The 23456-nt window shown below is 35.3% G+C and overlaps 1 long non-coding RNA gene across 1 annotated transcript in view; it reads left to right on the top strand.

Annotated features, from left to right (window-relative positions):
- The first annotated feature begins 1728 nt into the window (after positions 1 to 1728).
- Positions 1729 to 23456, top strand: part of LOC123651393 — a 334810-nt gene continuing 313082 nt past the window's right edge. Inside the window, exon 1 of the long non-coding RNA XR_006740072.1 lies at positions 1729 to 1846. This is a non-coding gene — a long non-coding RNA (uncharacterized LOC123651393). The remainder of the gene's footprint in view (positions 1847 to 23456) is intronic.

Genomic DNA, 23456 nt, shown 5'->3' with positions numbered 1-23456 from the left:
TTTTGTGGGGTATGCAAAGCAGGAAGGGTCTAAGAGGCTAAAACTGTGCTTATTCAGACTATATTTAAAACAACTGGATGTGAAAAAATGTAGGGGTTTTTGGTGCCAATGGAGTTTGGAGCTAATAGGTCTCACCTGCTGTGAAGAAGTAAACAGCAGTGAGCCAGTGTATGTAAGCCATCTTTGCTTCACTGATAGAACAAGTGGGCCACACTAGTTTTGTTTGTGTATGTGTATTTTATCATGATAACATGCTCAAATACACACACACATAAACACACACACACGCACACACACACCAATATAATGTATAACATATACATGTCATCTATATTTCTTAATCTTATTATTGGTTAACCTTAACAAATTTTGTTATAATTGCTCCAGCTTTTTAAAAAGCATATATCATTACAGTTGAATTTCTGTAAGTACCACTAGTTAAATTATCCCTCCCTTGCCTTCTTTACAGGAAAAATATAAATATTCCTATGCTACATATATATAATTTAAAAATAATTTATAAACTTCTTTGGGGATGATTTGAAACTTTATATAAATGATAATATAATATACATAACCTTCTGCCCTCTTCTTACGGTTTATGAGATTCATCCAAGTGGATTTAATTGATACTCATAGATCAAGTTTATTGTTTATACTGCTAAATAATATTTCATTGTGTGAATATAACATGATGTTTTTTAAAAAATTTATATGGATGGTTATTTAAGTTGTTTCCAGCTTTTCATTTTTGCAAATGATACATTAGAGAATGTTTTTGGATATTTTTTCATATGTAAATGTTGCTGTTTGGCTATTCCATTGGCAAATAATTCCCAAACACCCTATGTGCACAAATATTGGACTGAATTGAAATTAGATATAATTCCTATTCTTAATGCATTTGTAATCTTAATTTAATCATATATATATATATATATATATATATATATATATACACACACACACACACACACACACACTTATATGTGTGCATGTGTACGTGTAAGAATGACTAATATTTTATAGTTTAATTCCATCTGTAATTTTACTAAATTTAAATTTATTTCTAAGTCAGGGATATTATCAATGACATTGCTTGATTTTTTCCTCTTAATCTTTGGTTTCAGTAATCTTCCAAAGTGTTCAGTCAGATATGAATGACTGAGTTACAGTTTTGTCTCCAGGAGAATATTGTGTTAGAGTCTTTCTGAATTTCTAGCACTGTCACCTGCTCAGTTAATGATTTATTAAATATATCACAGCAATTAGAAAAATGAGATTTAGAAAAATGTTATCCACTACAGCTCAAGTAATTCAAATTACTTTTCTAGGAGATGTATATTGGGAAAAATCATAGCAATACATAACATAGTAAGGATAATGATCAATGTAAACTGAAAATTTCTAATGGGAAATATACACAGAGCTTTGGAACTGCATTCCAAATCACTTCTTTCCCAGCCTTTATTGTATGCAACAAACACATAGAAAGTGGTTAGCTAACACAGGTAGTTTGAAAACATTTTAACATTTTTATCTAAACAAATGTCAGATTTTTTTTAAAATGAAAAATGCTAAGTATAATAAAAGCATATATTTATGCTCTTGGCAGCCAAATGTGCTTTTTAATGGAATTTAAATAAATGGAATTTTTATGACAAAAAAAGCAACAGTAAAAGCAGTGATTATGTTTTTCATAGTTCATTTGCCTTCTGTGCCCTGCAGACCTTGTGTGGAGGAAAATGAGATCCTGAGTGAAGTCTACAATGTCATTGACTCTGAAGAAGGACTCAGAGACCCATTGGTGTTTAATGACCCTTGCTGGCCTATGCAATGGAAACTGGTATGATCTTCAGAAATAGATGGTTTTTTGGCAATGTTAAGAAATATTATTTCCAATCATATTTTAATGCAGTAGACGGACACTTTTATGCACTGCCTGCTTTTATCTATTGGTTTTGCAGAGAGGGATTTAGTAGTAAACTTTTAATGAAATGTCACTGCCAGCTTATTAATAAGCACTAATCCTTTTAATTTTATTGCATCCTTAAGGTTTGATTTACTTTATAAACAGTACCAGTAAAAAACAAAAACTAAGACATTTAAATTTGGTGTGTGTGAACAGACTCATTACATAAGAATGTTGTTGCCATCCAGGTTTGAAGTTCTTGTTCTCACATACCGGGATATATTCTAATTTCATCAGTAATGAAAGCATGCCTCTTTGTCTTTGTATATTAAGTGGATGTTAGAACATTGCACAACAAAATTTTTTTCATAATGCTTATTATTCTACTTTGCCCTATCACTTATATAAGATTGTGATAATGGAAAGGTCTGAGAAAGCACCCATAGTTTTTGAGTGTAAAAAAAGTTGTAGAAACCACTGAAGATTTTAAAAGGAAATATTTACATGGTGAGGATAACTTGGTGATACATCGGAGAGAAATTGAAGACCTTGTTATAGCCATTCTTAGGTCTGTAAATTATATTGTGTTGCAGAGGATCTAGTGTCATAAGATGAGAAAAAGGTTAAGTGTGTTTCATCATTTTCATGGAGATAATGAGGTGAGAAGTGGGAAACTGTTGTGGTAGCTCTTTTTTATGTTGATCATTGGCAGTTACCAAGCTTACTATATGAAAAGAACAGAAAATACATGTTGGAAAATGTCCAACTCACTTGTGAGCTTCATTTTATCTTTAAAAAGTGAAACACAGTTTAGAAAACTCTAAGACATCTATAAGACTACATTTGACATTTCAGACAAACAAAAAAATTCAAGCAGAACAAATATTGTGGATTGCTTCAATTATCTGAAAATGAGATAATCAGCAATAAGTTAGTAGACTAGAGCTAATTAGAATTATGAAAGTCAAAGACAAATAAAAGTTAAAAAAAAAAGGAGTGAGGGAAGGTGGCTAAATAAAGGAAGATATGAAGGGGGTAAAAATTGTTAAACTTTCTTTTGTTTGTTTTTTATCTGAAGAAGCAGTACAAATTAAGATGAATATTTAATGCTTACATATATGACACTTTGCAATTAGTCACCTGGAAAAACATACTTTTTCCATATTGGTTATTAAATTCCAAGCTCTTCTATACTGAAGTCAAGAGTTTCAGAAGACACATAGGGAAAGGAGGTGGAAGGCAAATGATATCGGAAAGATAATAAGAATTGAGTAGCAGTCAATAAAGTGACAGGGAAATGAAGACAAGTCTCAGAGACTTAAACAGTAAGTCCTCTTAAACACAGTGAAGAGAGATCATGAAAGGAAAAGGCAGAAGACGGAAGTAGTAGGATAATTCTATTCCACTAAGGCATGAGTTAGACTTTTTCTGCAAATGACCAGATGGTAAATATTTCAGGTTTCATGGGCCTTGTAAATCTCCGTGGCATATTTTTGTTGTTGCAGCCTCAGACCTTTAAAAACATAGTTTAGAAAACTCTAAGACACAAATGTGAAAACCTTCCTTAGCTTAGAGCCATATAAAATCAAATTAGGCTGGATTTCTTTTGCAGGCCATAGTTTACTGACAGTTGTGAAGAGTAAGGGGAAGAGAGGAGTCAACATTGGAGTAGCCATTCAGATTTAACTATCTTTTAAGAATCCAGCTGTGTGCTGTGCTATACAGTAGCACAACTCAGCAGCGAAAGGTGAAGCCAGGTCATATTACTGTCAATAGCCTTCTGGATTATTACTGTATTTCAATAGCACCTTTCTATCGGCCTGTCTGCCAGGATGGAAGATTCCTTGCAAACTTTAATATAAAATTGCAAAGAAACAATTGCAGTTTGTAATTGGATGTCCTGTCTAAAACATATTCATAACAGCAAACTAAGCTGTGTAAGAAAATCCAACCCCTAAAGATAATACCGTATTTATTTCAAAGAAAGACTGAGTGGCACAGGTGGTTTGCACTGCCCTACCAGAGAACTTGAGACCTTATGCTGATTCCCACCCTTTAAGTAGTCTTCCTCAGTTACTAATTTCTCCTTACTTTCTCAATAAAATATCAGAAACAAATACATCCAAATATATAAACTAACTTTTTTTCTATTTTATCTAATTCTACTACTATTGTTATGCTTGCTCACTGAAAAAATCATTCTATTATCATAAACCTATCTGAGGACAGCCATAGTATTCTTTTACTAGACACTTGCAGAATTCTGGTAATATGAGGTAATATTTATTGTTTGTTCTTATTTTAGGATAGTATTAAGAACTTACTTTTGAGAAATTCTTTTCAGATGTTTAAATTTCATTCTTGATCTAGAGATTGGCATAAAATTTTAATACTGCTCTCCTAAAATTGTGCTCAATGTAAGTGTTTAAGAATAATTTAAGAGATTTTGACTTAATATTACATTTTCTGAAGTACTATGTTCTAATGATAAAGTTCATTAAGATCTTATATATATCTTTGTGAGCATGGTAAAATGTTCTACTATGATATCTAGATTAAGTAGCCTAGAGAAATGAAGACTATTTTTATTAGATTAGATAGGCAAAAATAACATCCATTTTAACTGATGCTCAAAACTCAATAGAGATTGATAAGAAAAATTACAGCAATGTAATTTTCAAGAAAGTAAGATTGTCTGTTTTTGTTTCCTACTTTAGGTTTCAATTCAGAAATAAATTGTGCAGAGAAAAGTGTTGTATCTGTATATATTATAAGACAATGGGCAGATGATGCAAAAATGAGTTGACAACATGAATTTTCATAAGTAAAAATAGTATCAGGGGCCCTTTCCAGTGTTCTAAGTGGTTAGAGCTTTGGTCCATACACTAAAGGATTGCAGGTTTGATCCTGTCCTGATTGAGGCACCTGCGGGAAGCAACCAATTGATGTGCCTCTTTCACATTGATATTTCTCTCTCCTCCCTTTCACTCTCTCTAAAAACAATGGAAAAAAATGTCATTGGGTAAGGATTAATAACAATAACAAAAAAGTATCAGAATACTCTCAATATCTGAACCAGGGCTCCTCTCCTTTCTCCATCTGATCTCCATGCCTAGGCAGATTGCTACAGCACAAGCAGAGGGCCAGGGTGAGGAAGATGTTGAGCAAGGTTCAGCCTATGAGATTAAAGAGAAAATGGAATGTTTGATCATTTTAGCATGGTTTTTTCAATTAAAAAAATATATAAATACTTTTTAAAATGTTGCTAGGAAGAGTATAGGCTTTAGGGTGAGACAAATGTAGATTCAAATGCTGGACCTACACTGTGCTTTCTAGACTGTGCTTTTCATGAACACTTTAATCTTTTGAAAAATCTGTTTTCTTATCTTTATGACTTGTAGTGGGTAGTCATTGAACAACTTGGCAGCTGGCCAGATTCATTTCCTATCTAAAATGAGTTAAACTTCCAGTACAAAGGAATAAACTATGCTGAATGCTCATTTATCAATAACACTAGATTACTAAAGCAGTACTAATGCTTAAGGTTATTAATAATTTTTGTGTTATAACAATGAGAATAATTTCTATGGTGATGGTCTCTAAAAAAGTGTTTACCCCACAAAAAGTTTTTCTGAATGTATTATAATTCACATAATATGTTAATATATTAGTACACATTTTTGTTTATAAATCGTTAAATAAGCATATAGTACAGGTATAAGCACAAAACATTTTTAATGAGAAGACTAATGACCAGAATGCTTGTTCAATTGATATATTCAACAAATACTCATAAAGTGATGTCAAGATATTTTTATTGAGTGTGCTATGTGAATAGGACTAGGCATTAAGTATTTGAAGATGAGTCAGATATGGATTTTGACTTTAAAAATCTTAAACTCTAAAAGAGATGAGAGCATCTACCTAATAAAAGAGTAACATGTTAATTGATCGTATCTTTGTGATACCCACCAGCCAATTAGGAGTGAGTATACAAATCAGCCCAACAAAGATGGTGAATTAATTTGCATAAACAGGCACCCAGGGTATGGGACAGGATGCCTGCATCATCACAGTGGCGCTGAAATGGGCATTCTGCACCACCCCAGCCACTGGGCAGCATGCGAAGGCAGAAAGGTGGCTCTGGGCTGGAGCGGAAAGGCTGCTCCAGCCAAAGCGAAGGCCCATTCTTTTTTTTCTCCCCCCCCCCCTCCCTGAAGGCCCATTCTTGCACAAATCTTCATTTGTGCATTGGGCCACTAGTATACTAATAATTACTATATTAATGGAAAACCATTCTATTAAGAAAGCAAAATTAAAATAAGTTATTTCTGGCTTGAGGGAGGTGATAATATTTGAATTGGGAATAAACCTGGGAACACTGTATCCAGAGGCATGAAAATAAAAAATATTGTGTGTTTTTTCCAGAGAAAGTATTTTGAATACTTAAATGAGAAGTCCAGACTTCATTCTATACAGTTAGAATTTTATAAAAGACTTTTGAGCTGAAAATTGAGTTATGTTTCAATATTATTAATTTATTATTTTAGCAATACATTTGTGAAACATTTGTTTGTTAAATACTATGGTCAGGCCCAATGCTAAGTACATACTAGTAAATGTGAATAATATGCTGCTCCTGTTCTCAAAAAATTCATAGTTTAATTTAGTGAGATAGTTATGTAAACATACTCACTGCATTTTATTAATGTACTAGAGGCTTCATGCACAAAAAAATCATGCAAGGAGCTTGGTCCACTCAGCCCCAGCTACCTCAGCCCTCACAGCCTCAGCTGCCTAGCAGCCCTGGTGGTCCTACCCACTGGAAGGTGGTTCTGCTGTCCAATTTAATTTGCATATTAGCTCTTTATTATATAGGATAATAAAGTTCTCATGGAAGAGACTTTACAGCATGGATACATTTTTATTTTAAAACTTTAATCATGTTTAAGAAAATATGATATATAATTTGGACAAAATATATAGTGCAGACAATAATATCGGAAGTAATATGTAGCAAAATGTAAATAGTGATTATATATTAAGTTTATGGGCCATGTTTTTACTCTATATATTTTGTTAACTAAATATATATATTAATCAGATAAAAATCAATAGCAATGTTTCCATTTATTATCATAGCATACTATATGTAAAAAAATGTTGATGTTCCATGGCTGTAAATGTATATTTTCTCTTCAATGTATGTTCTTTTTCTGCTATAAAAATACTTTACATAGAAGTTGAGACACTAATAGAAAGAAATTCTGACCATTAGGAGAGACAGAATTTTGCTTCACCCTTAAAACAGATGGCTTCTCATTCAGGCTATTTATTGTTATAGTTGTGACAAAAGTAGGACAGCCAGGGACAACCTTACTGTGATGGTCCTATTTCTTTTATGTTACTGTGTTAAAGCAACTTACATTTTTGAAGATTGGTTATTTAGCTATTTCCATAACCTAAATTTCAGACATCTATTTCTGAATTATATAATAGTGGATTATATAATTCTTTCTAATACTCCTGCTAGAGACACTAGAAAACCTGAGCAAATATGCATACATTTAAGTGTATTAGAAAGCTAACAAGGAATCGAAGGCCAAGGTCTGGAGAAGCTGAAACCTATATAGGTAACTTTGGCAACTGAGGCTACTTTTCTCCCAGAGACTTATGTAGTTCTTAAAAATTTGGCTCAAAGTCCAAGGAGATGAGCCTCTCTTGCTGTAGGAGTCAGGGTGATTATAAGTCGTTCCCTCAGGGACTGATGCCCAACTTTAAATCTTGATCCTTGAGCTAGGGTTAAGGTGGTCCCGGATTGCTAATTCTCTGACCAAAGGCAAATCTTCTCTGGAGAAAGATAGTATTATATAATTTGTGCTTCAGATACATTTATAAATTTTTAATCTAAGATAATTTTCTTTTTGCCTGAAGGGCATACTTTGGTATTTCTTGTAGTATGAATCTGCTGATGAAGAATGCTTTCAGTTTTTGCTTAATTAAAAGTAACTTCATTTCACCTTCACTCCTGAGGATACTTTTTTCCTTTGGAATAGAATTCTAGGCTGTCAGTAATTTTCTTTGTGCATTTTAAAATGTAATTTCATTGTCTCTTGGTTGCCATTTTTACACTGTAGTATCATCAATACTCAAATTCCCAAGTATCTGGAACTCTAAAAGGTGTCACATTATCTCGGAAAGTCAATAATAAGTGGGTTAGATAGGCTTCTATAGGTCTCCATTCAGTGTTTTCTCTTCCTCAACATCCACTCACTCATCAATCCATTGTGTATGGTTTCTTTACCCAACATTATTTTTGTTTTGTTTTGTTTTGTTTTGTTTGTTTGTTTTTTCATTAACAACAATATCTTTGTTACTGATTCAAAGGAATGCAGTAATATTATTTTACTGTTTCCTTAGAAGCACTGCCCACAATCAATAACATTTTTCTGTATGTTCCTACAAGTATGCTCTTTTGGCTTTACTTATCTCTGTCTTACATCCCTTCTTCCTCAAATTTTCAAACTCTCCTTCCCTTTGCAGCCTATACTTTGGGGCAATATTGACAAATATTTTGGTTTCTCAATTCCACACAATTTTCTGGCTCTTTGTGCTAATGTGCCCTTGCTTAAAACAGTTATTCCTCCTACCCTGGTAACTTCTTTGTCAAGTTAAGTCATCTTGGTCCTCAATTTAAATGCCATTTTAGCCGAAACCAGTTTGGCTCAGTAGTTAGTGTGAGCCTGGGGACTAAAGGGTCCCGGATTCGATTCCAGTCAAGGGCATGTACCTTGGTTGCAGGCACATCCCCAGTAGGGGCTGTGCAAGAGGCAACTGATTGATGATTCTCTCTCATCAATGTTTCTGACTCTCTATCACTCTCTCTTTCTCTCTGTGAAAAATCAATAAAATATATATTATAAAAAAATAAATGCTATTTTCTCTAAAAAAAAAAAAAAAAAATCCTATACCCCCAGCACTATTTAAGAAGCTTCCACTTTTTGCTATCAACCACATGGTTGTAGCAATTTTATTTTTCCATTAATTATATTATTTCTTGTTATGGTAAAAAAAACCTCTAAAACAAGGATACCTTGTTCACTATTGAGTCTTCAAGGTCCAGCCTCTACTAAGCACTCTGTAAATATCTCAGAGTATAAATCTGTCCTAGTCCCTCCTTCTCTCCATGTGCCATGCCAGTCCCCCTACTCAGCTGTCATTACTGAATTCCTGCAGTAGCCTTCACACACATGTCTAGCTCTCTCCTGTCCCTCCTACATTTTAATCTACACACTGCTTTCAGATTAATGCACTCTATTTGGCCTTTAAATATTATTAAATATTATTATTTTAACTCCATTTTCCACCAAACAGTATTTCTATGCAATCTAATTTAATCACCATCTATATGTTTACTAATGAACCATCGAATACATACATATATATACACATATATGTGTGTGTGTATATACATATATATATATATATTCAAGTGCAATATTTTATAGTTACATATTTATTACATACAAAGACTCAAAGACGCAAAGACAAGTTACTTAGAAATATGGATGATAATGAGTAAATGTGTTATATGAGCAAAATGTTATAAGATAAATGTGCATTTGCTATATTTGCAACATTTGTTACATAAGTAATCTGTAATTATAATGCCCACAACATAATTCATTACCTTCCATATTTCTAAGTGCTTACCTGTTATTCTCAGTGCTATGAGTTTCAATGTCCTTATTATTAAAACATGGTTAATGATACTGTTATAATTATGAAATATTTTAGTCCCTTCCCTCTAAATTAAAATATTGCACAGACAGACCTTAGTCACCCTGTCATGCACATAATTAACTGAACCACACCACCAAAGTTTACCTATTTTTTATAAATTGCAACATTGTTAAATTTGTTAAAAGCCCTATCCCTCATTGTAAGGGTGTTTAAAAATAGGGCCTTAAAGAAATAATCCGTGTTAAATGAGGTCCTAAGAGTGAGAATTCATAGTTCCACCTTGCCTTTCCCCTCTTCCTTGTGGATTTGTTGAAGTACTCTAAGTTAGCTGATATGGACCTAACTGGTTTGGCCCAGTGGATAGAGTGTTGGCCTGAAAACCGAAGGGTCCCAGGTTCGATTCTGGTCAAGAGCGTGTACCTTGGTTGCGGGCACATACCCAGTAGGGAGTGTGCACCTTTTTTTACTCACCTAATTGCTCTGTTGAAGAACACCATGGAAAAAGACAAACTTCACTTTGTATATAAACTGTCCACCAGATGTAGTACAAAAGTGAGCAGTGGGCAGCCCTTCTGGGAGATAGATGCAGTCTAAGAGCTGTCTCTGCTGTACGTTCTGCTGAACAGAACTAGGGGATTAACTGAGTCCTGTTGGGTGATGTTGAACAACAGACTAATCAACACCAATCAGCTTTTCTTTTGATGTAGGTGGTTCTATTTCACAACTTCCAGAAAGAAATGTAATGTCTCTTGATCATTGTTGGCTTCAGCATTTTAACAATGCTAAGTTTTTTGTGTGTTTTTTTTTAATTGCTCTTCTATTTTTTTCATAATATTAGCAGGATTTTATAGAGAATATGCAGATTAAAATTATTATTGAAATGGAACATTGCTTTTCTAAGGGTTAATGAGAAGAAAGATGAAAATATTTAATGTTCTTGTTAGAAATGGACTGGCTTGGAGGGATGTTACTAATGGAGACTATTGACATTTTGCTTATGCTAAAGCACATTTGTCAAACACAAGGCCCGCAGGCCAAATCCATCCCGCCAGGCCTTGCAATGTGGCGCGCACCGCGCTGTCATCACTGCACTCCGCTGGGTTTCCATCACAATGACAGTTTATGACTGTTCAGTAAACCATTCGGCCCGCGATTTAGGCTGGATTTTAGATTTTGGCCCCTTCTCTGATTGAGTTCGACACCCCTATGCTAAAGGAATGCTAGGCTACTGGGTTAGAGTGAGGAATGGGCCAGTAGGCTAAAGCAAATGTGCATAAATAAAAAGTGATACCGTATTGAAGACATACTCAGGTTGGTGTACAACAGATTCAGTAGTTGAGTTATGCTGTGGATAGAATTGTGATTTTTATTAGATCTTTTGCTATTTTAGATACTGCCAATTTATTGATGGATTCTAAAGGAGATCTTCTTTATCTGTCATCCAGTATCTTGCAAATTATGTTACAATTAATTTTTCAAGAGCTGACTTTCTGAATTTAACTTATAAGTTCCTCGCCTATTTTTAAATAGAATTTGAGTTGCTAATGGTTGGCAGACACTCTGAGACAAGGAGGCAGTTGTGATGGCAGCCAAATGAATTTGCCCTGTATGTCCTCTCCAGCTGAGTGCTATGTAGTGCCAACTAACCCTCAGTTTTATGTCATGTTATGAGTTTTTCAACCAAGTATTCTGATTCATCCATGTGATCTTATGAAACTTCTTCATAAATCATTTGTGATTAACTAATTCACAATCTGGGGTTATTAATTAAAATTTGTTCCTAATACAGGGTCAGTAATTTTCTATCTTAGTAGAAGCTGTGGTGCTCTGCCTAGATCCCCATATTTGGTTTGGTGCAACCCACACTGGCTTCTGACAGTTTTACCCACAAATGTATCACAGTTCTCACAATACTCCCATCTCCTAGCCCTTCATGTCTTCATCCTGAGAAGTGCCCATGGATGATAGGACATGTCTTCCTCCACTTCAGGGGTTGGTATGAAAATTATGTCTGTATGATACATGTACAGAAATCCAACTTCCTTACCTCAAGAGGGGACTGCTCTGTAATGATATTTATGTTCTAGACTCCCTGGAATTTTCATGGATCAGGTCAAGACTGATCTGAGACTTTACCTGAGACTACATTTTTGATCAACTCTTTCTCCTTCCTTACTCTGTTTCACTACCATCCTTCCTTATAGGTATCCCTGAAGAAACTTCATAAATAAAGCATCTAATACTCTGGATTGAGCTCTGTTTCCAGGATAGCTATCCTAATAATGTACCAGAAGTGGTTTCAGGAAGTGAACTCCAAGTAAAGGGTCCTGGAGTTAGAAACGTGAATCCTGATTTGTAGCAAATACCTCATCACTGGTGAGAGGCAGAGTTTGCATAGCTCTGGCATGCAGCCACAATGCAATTGCTAAGGCTGTCACCGAGGTCAACTGGAGTAAGATATGTGGGAAAGAAGATGCACTGGTTTGTGCAATATCTCTGACATTTGAGAGGTTCAAGAGAAATATAATTTATAAAGATTGTGGAATTGAAAGACTTTTTCTGAATGCCACTGTTGCTTTGAAGAGATGAAATAGCAGGCCCAGGGCAATCAACACCACTTTAAAGTCAAGTATGACAGTCAGAGGGCCTCTTTGGCAACTGTAAAAGAGACCTTCAGCTCCTACAGCTGGAGGGCAGATAGAACTGAAGACCTGGCATAAGACTTAATTATAAAAGTCACAGAACTCAAGAGACAGCTTAATTCTTGGTAAGCCTTGTGTGCTAAAGCTGGAGCCCTGAAAGATAAAGAAAGTGACACTGAAACTTGGAAGAGCGTTATCTGGGTCTGTGTACATGTAAACCTTGGACTTCCTTATTCCCCTGAAACTTCTGGGATTACACAAGTCTTCCAGTACCCTTTTGTTAAAAGTCTCCCCTACCTCTTGATTGAAGACTATGAAGCCTCAAATGAAGCAGATGCCTTACAAAATAATGCTAACCCTCCCAAATCTTTCCTCTTCTGGTAGCAAGGGCATGCCATATGTAACAAAGAACTATATACCATTCTACAGATCCTGGCATGGTGATGGGCCCTGCTATGTATGAAATATTCTGACAATTGGGTATCAAGTGATGGTACAGCCAAACTTTCTCATTGTGAGCTAAGTAATGTCAGATTAATAAATCATGAGATTGGGTAGAGTGAGCCTAGCATCAATCCATTATAAAATAGAAGTGATACATCCAGGATATGTAAGCTCAAGCAGGTCCAGAGGACTTATGAAAGCTGTAAATAAGGTAGCTAAGAACTCCCTACCACTGTTGCCATAGCAGCCTCTCCTCACCTTATACCAATGGCTTTTTGTTGGACACTGTCATGAGCTTCTCAGCTTTCTGTTTAATGAAAGGCTCAATGCCTCATCTGCTAAAGGTGCTGTGAAACAACACTCTTTAGCTCTCAGATATTTAAAGTGCCTCAGGTTCAGAGAGCTGCCTCAACAGTGGTCATGTTTTTTTTACTTGTTAATGCAGGTATAAAGTCCTGCTCACTTTGCCAAACTGGGGCCAACTCTAAAGGGTCATTTTAGTGATTTGCCAGAGATATTTATCTAGAGATCCTTATGGAATAGAAGTCTAGATTAGAGCTTTACTTCTCCCTAATCTTGCTTCCTTCTTTTTCCTTCCATACATGTTGACCCCAAGGGTACACACCTTCATAAACATCCTGGTTATTAATTGAGCCTATTCCTACAACCTGTGATAGATCTAAGGAGTTTCCTATGACAAGGTGATAGAGGAGGTTAAAGACCTGAGCTTAATTCCCAGGTAAATTGATATGTTGCTGCAAACTTAAAATGAATAGTTAATGCATTATCTATTATGCACTTGGGTGTGGCTTTGAAAGATAACAATGAAGGAAGGAAAGCCTATCAGTTAGCAGGTCTTTGGGCAGAGTTCCTGGTTTTTGTGTAAAAAGAAATGGTTTAAGGTAATAATATTCAGGGATTTATAGGCCATGATAAATAATTTAGATGGTTATTCAATGAATCTGCAAGGAGCAATATTATGAGATCAAGCTTAAAGATGTCTGGGAAGAGACATATAGATGGACTTTGGGGATTGGCAAGGAAGCTTGAAGCTCTTTACACTGCACACTAGAATGGACCTTTTATATACAGGATGACTTAGCCAATTGTTATCAGCTACCTTGACCATGACAGTGATGATATTATGGGCATGTGAGTGGAGCAGTTATAGTGACAGAAATGAAATCTGTGTATATGCCCCAAATATATACTCTGTATCACCAGTTTCTGCTTCTGAAGGTTCATCTGTCAATAGAAGAGATTTATGGTGAATATCCTATATGATACTATCCAAGGAGACCTATCAGCCACTTGGTGCCAACTTGATTTAATTGGAACTTTTTGTCTTAAAAAAAAAAAAAGCAGAATTTATTCTGACCAAGATTGAAACATGTGGGTTCAATTTTGTAGCCCATAAAACTTAGACTCTAAGAGCTCATGGAGTATTTATTTGCTGGCATGAAATTCTGTATAACAACATCTCCAACTAAGAAATCTATTTTTTCTTTATAAAGAAGTGGGCACATGAGCATGGGAACCTTGGTCTCATTTTCTATAGCACTATCCAGAAACTGCTGTCCTGTTAGAATAGTGGAATAGCCTTTAAAAGATACAGATGAGCCCTGGCTGGGTTGCTTAGTTGGTTGGGACATTGTCCCATACACCAAAAGGTTGTGGGTTTGATTTCCACTCGGGGCACATACCTAGGTTGTGGGTTTCATCCTTGATCAAGGCGTGTACAGTAAGCAACTGATCAATGTTTCTCTCTCACATTGATGTTTTTCTCTCTCTTCTTCTATCTCAAATCAATAAAAACATATCCTCTGGTGATGATTAAAAAAGACACAGATGGCGTACCAGTTTGGAGATGAAAACTTGAAAGTATTGGGCACTCTTTTTTAGTATGCAGTATACTCTTAAACCAACATCCATTATGTGCTGCTATTTAAGAAAAAGGTGGATTTTTATAATGTTAAGAATTGTAGCTCCCAGCTTGGTATATTGAAGTCCTAATCCCCAATGTGACTGATTTTAGAGATAAAGCCTATAAAAAGGTAATTAGGCTAAATGAGACCATAAGGATAGAGACCTAATCCAATAGGACTGGTGTCTTAGAAAGAAGAGGAAGTATGTTATAGAAATGAATACACCAGAGAAAAAGCTGTATAAGAACACAGTGAGAGAAGGGCAATTATTGAGCCGAGGAGAGAGAGGCCACAAGAGAAGCCAACCCTGCTAGCACCTTGATTTTGAACTTGCAGTCTTCAGAACTGTGAAGATCTAAATTTCTGATATTTAAGCCATATGTTGTTGTCTTATGGCAGCCCTAGTATCTAATACACATGGCTTTGGGAAATAAGGGGTAAAAGTAGAAGTGGCCTTACTCACCATCATTCCTATTGACCTACTTTAGGAATTTGTGCTTCCTGACCCTGAAACATTAAGCTCTGTGAGTCTAGAGGTTCTGGGTTTCTAGAAGGTTCTTTTCTACCTGTGGACACCTTCAGATTCCTACTAAATATTAAGATATAACTGCCACTTGGTGGTTTGGAGCAGCTAGTGCCAGTAGACCAGCAAACACAAGGCAAGAGTGATTGATCCTTACCTTCTTTGGGAGCCAGGACTGCTGAGAACAGGAAAGAACATGTTTGGCTGTCAGGTGCTCCAATATGTATCAGAGAGAAGGTGGTTTTGGTTCCTCTTTTGCTCATTTATAATGTTGAGTGGGCAAGTGCAGCAACCACGACCTTCCTAATGATGATATTGTAATGGGCTCAACCCTCAGGAATCAGGCTCTTTGTTTCTCCATTAGATAAGCCATTGGGGCCAGTGGAAGTGCTAGAGAGAGAGAGAGGGGTGCAGAATGCATGAAGGAAAGGGAAGATAGGTATTAGTTTTGCCATAAGACAAACTGTAGCAGCTAGTATGTTTCCTTGAGTAGTGAGAGCACAGAATCCTGAAGGATCTGTGCCTGGATGGAGTAAATTTGTTGTAAGAAATAAGTGTATCCAAGCGGCTGCTGCAAGTGCTCAGCCAAGATTCCCGTTACTGGCCCTATTGTTGTCCTCCATCTGCTTGGGAGTATTGGCTACTCACCGCTCTTAGCTGCCCCCTTCTCTAGAGATTTGCACTTAGCTATAGTTGCTGCTTCCACACACCTCCCACCATCCAGGGGTGGCCACAGCTAATAACCTAAAAGTAGGAAGCACAACAAAGCTCTCCTCTTAGCACACCCTTAGCACCTCATGTGCATTCAAATTGCTCTTAGAGTCTATTTCTAGGCAATTGGACCTAAGACAATTTTTAATAATAAAATAAATTCAACAGAGTGTGTTAGTCATGTTGGCCTGATAGAGTAGCTTCTCTGAGCCTAGCACTCTGCTCCCACTCTGTGGGGGTACAGTGGCCTGAGGCATAGCCTGTCTTATCATTGAACTTGCCATCTAATTACAAAGTGAAAAACATAGGTACATGCACAGTGTAAACCTGTTACTAGGTGCCAGATGGTATCAGGATGACAAGAGGTGAACTTGGAGTTGGGAAAAAAAGTGTCTTTCTCAGAAAGGTACATATTTGAAAGTAATTATTAGAATGCCTGTTGTTTAAAAGAATTTTCACTGCCATCATTTGATAATTTGGGTAAGTCGACAGTATATATATTAAAGTGATAAAGTTGGTGAGATATAGTTAATTTGTTGTGTTAAAAAGAGTTGAAATAAGGCATATAAATTTCCAAAATACTAGCATCTGAATTGATGTTCTGATGCTATAGGTATTTATTTAGACATGAGCTATAGCTCAAAGCTCAGTTCCCAGGTGCTGTCCACCGAGAGGACAGAGTGTGTTGAGACTTTTCCGGGGGAACTGTCAGATAGCAACCATAGGGGGCAATACAAGCTCGTCAGTAGCAAGCTCAGCTCCCTGTCTGCACCCGCTGAACCGGTCCTTTCAAGGCATTGCTGTTTTATTATTCCTGTTTAAAGCAGGCTGAATCTTTAATTTCACAATGTCTTAAAGTGCACAATTACCTGAAGTTTGGGGGAAAGCCAGATGTCGAAATGTAAAAGTGTTCAATGTAAAGAAAAAACATGTTATAAAGATACAAGGACTAAATGGAAGGAGATGCTTTGAATTTACAGTTGACACAAAAATAGGACAGAAGTTTGTAGCTAATACTTAAGAATCTAATTTGCTGCAATGATTGTTGTCTGTCAAATTCCTGTTTTTGGAAAAGTCAAGTCTTGGAAAAGCAAACCAATTCTTATTTAAATTTTGTTATATTTCCTAATGAATTTGGTGTCTGAATATTATCAATGAAGCGACCATTGTTGAACAAATAAAATAGTTCTTGCAATTTATTTTAAAGGGTATATGTGTTTCACATATTTCTGCACTTATTTTAAAGTTTCAGAATCAGTGAATATGGATGAATATTGATGAGTATGATTTTCCTTCCCATCATTATAAAAATACCTTTCCTAGTTAAACTGTTAATGAAATGATGAGAAAATCTGAGGTGAACATTAGCAGTCTATTTTCATTTTGTTTCATCAAAAAGAATCTATTTTACAATTACTATTTACTTGCAATAACCTGCAGCAAAAAATGATTTAATGTTCAGTATGTGCATTAAAATGTACTTGCTTTTTTTAATATGTAAAAGCTGATGGAAATTTCATTTAAGCACAATTCCGGTATCACAAATTTTAAGCAAAATAAAAGGAAGTTAGGGTCCCATTTAAACATGGCTATAAAAATAATTTATTTCAGTGGCTGGAGGGAAGGAAGTGTTGGTCAAAGTAATTTTTATCTTCGATGGGATTCTCCACTAGCCTACTTTTTTTATTTGGCTTAATGCATGCCACAATAATCATGCTATTTCTTCCTAGGATTTTCCTAGCTTTCAGTAATAAGAATAATTGCATGGTGTTTATATTCTAAAGTGCCTTTTTCTCACTAAGCTCTGAAGTCCTTTCTGCGCATTAATTCCCACAAGATTTCTGTGTGGCACACAAGCATGTGTATTATTCTCTTGTTTTCCCCTTCTAACAACAAAGATAGTAAGGCACACAGGCAATATGATCCACAAGAAAGAGCCAGGATGACAGAGGCAGATCAGGGCATGGCTTCCAGTTCAGGAGCCAGGCCATGCTTTCTAGGAATTATTAATACACTGGATGATGTGAATCCTGACTCTTAGTAACTGTCATTTATGTCCTAGTGTTTATCCTAGAACATTAACATTTATAGGAAGGAAAAGTGTAATAACTTGAAGTAAATTTTATTATCCCCTGTAAACAAGCAAGTAAATAACTGCAATAATAGGAAGGTTATTGACAATAATTTGAAAGTTAAATGTTTAATGGTATAAGTGTAAAATTAACAATTAAAACAAAAATTATTTTAAATAACATAAAAGCTGCTAGAAAAAAACACACACACCTCATTATGTAATTGAGTATAGAATGAAACTGTGTAAATATATTGACTAGGGCTCAATGATGTCCAGATAGACCTGGAATGTGACATGTACTCGATATACATTATTTAGCAAATACATAAATAATAATACAATTTGAAAATCCTAGCCAAATTATTTTAATCTCTTTTAGGTGGGGTAATAGTATTGCAATTGCATATATTTTAAGCTTTCTTATCTTTTCAGTATATCTAAAATATATCTATTCTTCCACGTGCAAATGAAATTATTGGAAATAATTCAGCTGGAGGTTTGAGGGGTATATGAAACAAGATTAGTCTTGATTTAATTATTGTTGAAGCTGTATGATAGATATATAGGTCAAGTATATATTTTATTTTTGTTTATGTTTACAATTTGTTATGATAAAAATGTTTGAGATTTAAAAGCCCATACCCAAATATATTAAATAAGATATTGTTACTAATATGTCATAATAAAATACATCTCACTTAGCTATTTGGTATTCTAATCTATCCAGTACTTAGTCAAGACATAAAATGTGCCCCACAAAAAAAGAGGAGCTCTCAGATATCAATATGAATATCATAAGATTATATTAGTTAGATGTCATAAGTCACATACTATTTTTTTAAGCATTCTAATGAAAGTTGCTGCTTAACTATATGTTAAAAAATTAATAGTTTGAGTATTCACAGACTTAGGGTCAAATACTTATGCTAAAATTTAGTAATTTGGTAATTTATTTCAATGCTATAAGTCTTCATTTCCTCACATATAGAATATATATGATAATATCTATATTTCAGGGTTTTATTTTTTATTTATTTTTATTTTTAAAATCTATTTTATTGATTTTTTACAGAGAGGAAGAGAGGGATAGAGAGTTAGAAACATCGATGGCAGAGAATCATTGATCAGCTGCCTTTTGCACACTTCCTATTGGGGTATGCCCGCAACTCATGTATATGCCCTTGACCAGAATCGAACCTGGGACCTTTCAGTCCGCAGACCAATGCTCTATCCACTGAACCAAACCGGTTTCCGCTATATTACAGGGTTTTAATGAAGTTTGCAATTGATTAAAGTTTTTCCCGGTAGTTGATAGGTGTTATATAAATAGTAGCTCATAATTTTAATCTTGATTCTTTCATTTTTGAGACAACATAAAGTTAAAGTAAAAAATAGCTATATGATGTTCAATGGAGAATTATACCCTTACAGAACATCTAATAGGAAAACATGGTCCAAATAATAAATTAAAAAATTAGCTATTTTTTAAAGCCAAAATTCCGAGTCTTTTTTAGTATAGGGACCCCAAAACCTGTAAACCTTGCCAAAGTTTGTGTTTGCCTTTGTGTCGCAACACATGACAATAAGTAATATAGTGATCATAGAGAATTATTGAGAAAAGTTTACAAGAAACCCAAAATCTCAGAAGCCTAACAAAACAACAACAACTGGTTTTCTATCTATGTCACACAGTCCACTGTAAGTCTGGAGGTTCTCCTGGGAAGCTCTTCACCCAGATGCCTTTCTATTGATTCCATCATGCCCTGGTGTTTCCTTAGAATTCTCTGACAGATTCACTTAATTTGTTCAGTCAATTGACAAAGAAAAAGAGGCCCCATTGAGGATTGCATGAGATACTGCATGTGCCCTTACCAGGATTAGAACCTGTAACCTTTAGGTGCACAGGCTAACTCTCAACCAACTGAGCCACATCAGCCAAGTCTTATGAGATTATTTAGGGGCATGCCTGGGAATGAACATCTTTTCCACCACGTAAGTGCTCTCTTAGCTATAGTGGCCTGGAAGATGCAGTCTTCCCATGTAGCCACAAAGTGTGGACTCCAGACAAGTGTCTCTGCTACAGTACACAATGGAGAAAGTATCTCAAAAGTTCTAGGAGGTTTTATTAAAAAAAAAAAAAAAGGGGGGGGGGTGAATTATGTAGCTGTATGTAACCTGTACTAGACTCTAAGCTCTCTGAAACAGGGAAATGAATTGGTAATTTCTGACTTCCAGCTAGTACTCAGTAATCAGAAGTTTTGTTAAATAAATTACTAAGAAAGTCTAGATTTTTAAAGTTTTTGTATAATTGCTTTTATTATATTTAAAGTATTATATACAGTATGTCTCCTTTTCCCCTGATTAACATTTCCCCCCTCCGCCCCCACCCCCAATCCCGAGGGCAAGCCCCAATGCCCCAGTGTCTGTATCCCTTTGTTATGCTAATATACATACATACAAGTCCTTTGGTTGATCTCTAATCCCTCCTTCCCTGCCTTGTCTCTGAAGCTGGATGGTTTGTTCAGTGCTACCTTGTCTCTGAATCTATTTTTGTTCATTAGTTTATGTTGATCATTATATCCCATATATGAGTGAGATTTGTGATATTTATCTTTCTCTGACTGGCTTATTTTGCTTATCATAATGCTCTCTAGTTCTATCCATACTGTTGCAAATAGTAAAAGCTCCTTTTTTTTTTATAGCAGTGTAGTATTCCATTGTGTAGATATACCACAGTTTTCTAACTGACTCATCTGCTGATGGGCACTTAAGCTGTAATTTGTGCTGCTATCAACATAGGGGTGCATATATTCTTTCTAATTGGTGTTTCTAGTTTCTTGGATACAGTCCTAGAAGTGGGATTACTGGGTCAAATGGAAGTCCCATATTTAGCTGTTTGAGGAAACTCCGTACTGTTTGGCACAGTGGCTGCACCAGTCTGCATTCCCACCAGCTGTGCACAGTTTCTTTTGCTCAGCATCCTCTCCAGCACTTGTCGTTTGTTGATTTGTTGATGATAGCCATTCTGACAGATATGAGATGGTACCTCATTGTTGTTTTGATTTGCATCTCTCAGATGATTAGTGACTTTGAGCTTGTTTTCATATGTCTCAGCCTTCTGTATGTCCTCTTTCGAAAAATGTCTACTTAAGTCCTTTTGCTATTGGATTCTTTATCTCCTTTTGTTAAGTTGTATGAGTTCCCTGTACATTTTAGACATTAAATTCTTATCTGAAATACCATTGGCAGATATGTCCTCCCATGCAGTGGGCTTTCCTGTTGTTTTGTTGATGGTTTCTTTTGCTGTGCAGAAGTTTTTTATTTTGATGTAGTCTCATATGTTTATTTTCTCCTTAGTTTCCATTGCCCTAGGAGCTGTATCAATAAAGTTATTACTATGACATATGTCTGATATTTTACTGCCCATGGAGTCTTCTAAGATTTCTATGGTTTCCCATCTTACATTTAAGTCCTTTAACCATTTAGAGTTTATTTTTCTGTATGGTGTAATTTGGTGATCTAGTTTGATTTTGTGCATGTATCTGACCAAATTTCCCAGCACCATTTATTCAAGAGACTGTCTATTGTATTCTCTTTCTTTCTTTGTCAAATATTAATTGAACATAATGGCTTGGGTCAATTTCTGGGTTCTCTGTTCAGTTCCATTGTCCATAAGTCTGTTCTTGTGCCAGTACCAGGCAGTTTTGAGCACTGTAGGTTGGTAATATACCTTGATATCTTGTATTGTGATCATTCCAACTTTGGACTTCTTTCTCAGGACTGCTGTGGCTATTCTGGGTCTTTTTATTTTTATTTTATCCCAGATGAATTTTGGAGTGTTTGTTTTAGGTCTGAAACATATTATTGGTATTTTATTTATTTATTTATTTATTTTTAATATATTTTATTGATTTTTTACAGAGAGAAAGAGAGAGGGATAGAAAGCTAGAAACATCGATGAGAGAGAGACATTGATCAGCTGCCTCCTGCACACCCCCCACTGGGGATATGCTCGCAACCAAGGTATATGCCCTTGACCAGAATTGAACCCGGGACCCTTCAGTCCCCAAGCCGATGCTCTATCCATTGAGCCAAACCGATCTCGGCTCATTGGTATTTTAATGGGGATTGCATTGAATCTATAAATTGCTTTGGATAGTATGGACATTTTAATGATGTTGAATCTACCAATCCATGAACATGTTATGTATGTTCTTCCACTTGTTTATGTCTTCCTCTATCTCTTTTTTCAATGTTCTGTAGTTTTCTGAGTACAAGTCTTTTACCTCCATAGTTAAGTTTATTCCTAGGTATCTTAATATTTTTTGATGCAATTGTAAATGGATTTTTTTTTTTTAGTTTATCTTTCTGTGAGTTTATTATTGGTATATAAAAAAGTCGTAGATTTCTGGGTGTTAATTTTGTATCCTTCTACATTTATTAAGTCTAGTAGTTTTTTGATGGAGTCTTTAGGGTTTTCTTTATACAATATCATGTCATCTGCAAATAATGACATTTTCCTTCTTCTTTTCCAATTTGAATGCCTATTATTTCTTTTTTTTAATATATTTTATTGATTTTGTACATAGAGGAAAGGAGAGAGATAGAGTTAGAAACATCGACGCTCTATCCATTGAGCCAAACTGGTTTTGGCTGAATGCCTATTATTTCTTCTTCCTATCTGATTGCTGTGGCTATCACTTCTAGTACTACTAGTCTATTGCACAGGAGTGGTGAAGTGGGCATCCCTGTCTTTTTCCTATTCTTAGAGGAAATGGATTTCATTTTTACCCATTGAATATGATATTGGCTATAGGTTTTTCATATAAAGCTTTTATTATGTTGAGGTCTGATCCCTCTATTCCCATTTTACAGAGGTTTTTTTTAATCAAGAAAGGGTGTTGGATTTTTTCAAATGCTTTTTCTGCATCGACTGATATGATTGTGTGATTTTTGTCTCGCAATTTGTTTATGTGATGTATCACATTTATTGACTTGCGATATTATACCATCCTTGCATCCCCAGAATAAATCCCTTTTGGTCATAGTGTGTAATCTTTCCAATGTAATGCTGAATTCAATTTGCTAGAATTTTGATGAGGATTTTAGCTTCTATGTTTATTAGGGATATTGGCCTGTAGTTCTCTTTCTTTGTACTGTCTTTATCTGGTTATGGAATTAAGTTAATGCTGGCCTCATAGAAAAAACTTGGAAGTGTGCCTTTCTCTTGAATTTTTTGAAATAGTGTGAGGAGGATAGGTTTTAGTTCTTCTTTGAATGCTTGGTAGAAATCCCCTGTAAAGCCATCCAGACGAGGACTTTTGTTTTCTAGAAGATTTTTGATTACTGTTTCAATTTCGTCTTTAGTTATCAGCCTATTCAGGTTTTTTTTATTATTATTATTCTTTCTGATTGAGTTTTGAAAGCTTATATTTTTCTAAGACTATGTCCATTTCATCTAGACCGTCCATTTTGTTGGAAT

This window comes from Pipistrellus kuhlii, unplaced genomic scaffold (genome assembly GCF_014108245.1).
Source record: "Pipistrellus kuhlii isolate mPipKuh1 unplaced genomic scaffold, mPipKuh1.p scaffold_m20_p_5, whole genome shotgun sequence".
NCBI classification, from domain to species: domain Eukaryota; kingdom Metazoa; phylum Chordata; class Mammalia; order Chiroptera; family Vespertilionidae; genus Pipistrellus; species Pipistrellus kuhlii.
The sequence above is the reverse complement of the archived record's forward strand: the minus strand, read 5'-3'. Positions and strand labels throughout refer to the sequence as shown.